This window comes from Mus caroli, chromosome 11, assembly GCF_900094665.2.
Source record: "Mus caroli chromosome 11, CAROLI_EIJ_v1.1, whole genome shotgun sequence".
In the NCBI taxonomy this organism is placed as follows: Eukaryota; Metazoa; Chordata; class Mammalia; order Rodentia; family Muridae; genus Mus; species Mus caroli.
In genome coordinates, this window is record NC_034580.1 from 103,830,576 (window position 1) to 103,832,302 (window position 1,727).

A 1,727-nucleotide genomic window follows, 5' to 3' on the forward strand; every position below is an offset into this window, starting at 1 on the left:
GCACACACACACACACACACACACACACACACACACACACACAGAGAGAGAGAGAGAGAGAGAGAGAGAGAGAGAGAGAGAGAGAGAGAGAGAGAGAGCCCGCACGCCCCACCCTGCCCCTGGCTACTCAGTTAAGGAGGCCAGCTCAACGCAGTAGCGGTGGCACTACTAGAGATAATCGCTTCCTGGACCCCCGACAAGGCGTGTGTCTATCCCTCCTGCTCTTTGCTCTTACCTCACGGTCACGACCCCAGACTCGCCTGGAAGGTCCCTTGTGGGCTGCGCGCGGTGGAAGGTACCGCGCTGCTTGCTGGACGCCCGCCCCGTCCGGTCCGCCGGAGCTGCTCTGCGCCAGCTACCGTGCGGGTGGCCGCCGCTGGAACACTGGACTGGGAGAAGGCGGGGTCTGGGGCGGGGTCTGGGCGGGGCCTGCCTTCTCAATGCAGTCAGTTGTGGGTGGGCTTTGGGATAGAAGGATGCTGCCTTCCACCGAGAGGAGAATCCTTGGGGTGGGGAAGCGTCCTCGTGGAGGCTGTAGGTGAAGACTTTGGGGGTTGTCGTAGGAGAATGGAGGCTTTCCAAACGAGAACACCTGCCTTGAGTCAGACTTATCGTCCCGTGGCGGCTGCTGCAGTCGGTGGTGGAGACAATATTCCAGCCCCAGCCAGTTGCTTATTGAGTTCTGAGGGCCAGACGCTAGTCAAAGCATTTTTCAGGTCTCTGGTCATTTGACCTTCACGACGTTCCCATTTCATGGATGCCAACGGGAAAGCTCAGACCCAAGGGTGTTCCTGAAGACACAGAACCACATCTGCAGTTCATAGCTGCCTGGCTCTGGCATTAAGCATTTCTTCCTTCTCTAAATTGTTAACTGGCTTCCATGGCACCGTCAAACTTAATTTCACAGGTTTATGAAGCCCCAGACAATTTGCAGCTGGAGCCATGGAATGGTGAAGGGCGGCTATCCAGCCAGACTGGCTGGGAAGACACATGGCTCACTCTTTCTGGCTGGAACATCAGTCCACCTTCATGTCTCTGAAATGGCAGCTGGTAACTTTGTCCACACATGTGTGAGCTTTGCACACAGTAGCATTTACTGCAAGCTGGAAGCATGCCCTGCAGGGATGTAGGCTTGGGCAGTCTGGCCACGGGCGTCCTCCAGCAACTTGACTCTTCTGTCAAGTTCCTTCAGGCAATGAAGGTGGTTCGTGTGAGTGTGAGTGTGTGTGTGTGTGTGTGTTCATGTGTGTGTTTTGTGTGTGTGTGTGTGTGACACACATGCCCAGTGTGCACACATGTGCGTGCATGCATGCAGTTGGGATCTCGGTACTGGAACTCTGATTAGACTCGGCTGGCCAGCAAGTCCCAGGGATTCTCCTGTTGCTGCTCCCGGTGTCTGGACTGCAAGTATTTGCTGGCATTTTACCAACTCAGCTGTATCTTCTGCCCAGTGTCAGACACGGAGATATCAGCAGTGAACACATTTACCCCCAGACTATAAGACATCACTTGTACAAAAGCCCTTTATGGCTAAGGTTGCTTGATCCAGACTGTGGGCGGATACTGCCATATAGAAACTGCACTACATACTATTGGTTCTCCCTGTGCTATAAGGATGCATTTCTCTTCCTCCTCTGGGCCTAGGAGTCATCAGTGTGGCAATGATGCGTTGATTGACATTCTCCTTGATTATATTATGAGCTTAGGCAGAAGGCTTGGCACAGAGC

The 1,727-nt window shown here is 54.0% G+C and overlaps 1 protein-coding gene across 4 annotated transcripts in view; it reads right to left on the bottom strand.

Moving 5' to 3' along the window:
• The window catches only part of Cacng5 (calcium voltage-gated channel auxiliary subunit gamma 5), a 40,603-nt gene extending 40,218 nt beyond the window's left edge, over positions 1–385 (bottom strand). For 3 of the 4 annotated variants that reach the window (XM_029483109.1, XM_029483110.1, XM_029483108.1), the window contains exon 1: positions 236–364. The gene's annotated coding sequence lies outside the window, so the exon portion shown is untranslated. Of the gene's footprint in view, positions 1–235 lie in introns of all 4 variants that reach the window. The other variant, XM_021177718.1, reaches the window with a different exon arrangement.
• Positions 386–1,727: the final 1,342 nt, after the last annotated feature.